Below are 315 nucleotides of genomic sequence, written 5' to 3'. Positions count from 1 at the left end.
GAGCCTGGCCTGGGCACGGCGGGGTCACCAGTTCCATCCCAGCCCTGGCAGAGATGCGTCCCTGGGAACATCTGACAGGTGCTGGCAACTGCAGAGGGACCATTCATCAAGATGGGTCTGGGCTTCGATTCTCACATGGCAAGTCCATCGCAGTTTCCTAAATAACATCCTTCCGAGGAGGTGCGGCTCCTGCCAGCACTCGGCAGATCCCTGTGGCTCCTGGACTGGCCCAAGGAAGCAGCTGCAGCTTTTCCGGGACCCCCTGGCTGGGGCAATCGTTCCCTGGGTGCTCCTGGCGAGTGAGGGTGGCGGGTG

Source organism: Buceros rhinoceros, unplaced genomic scaffold (assembly GCF_000710305.1).
Source record: "Buceros rhinoceros silvestris isolate BGI_N320 unplaced genomic scaffold, ASM71030v1 scaffold34236, whole genome shotgun sequence".
NCBI classification, from domain to species: Eukaryota; Metazoa; Chordata; class Aves; order Bucerotiformes; family Bucerotidae; genus Buceros; species Buceros rhinoceros.
This window is presented reverse-complemented; position numbering follows the sequence as displayed.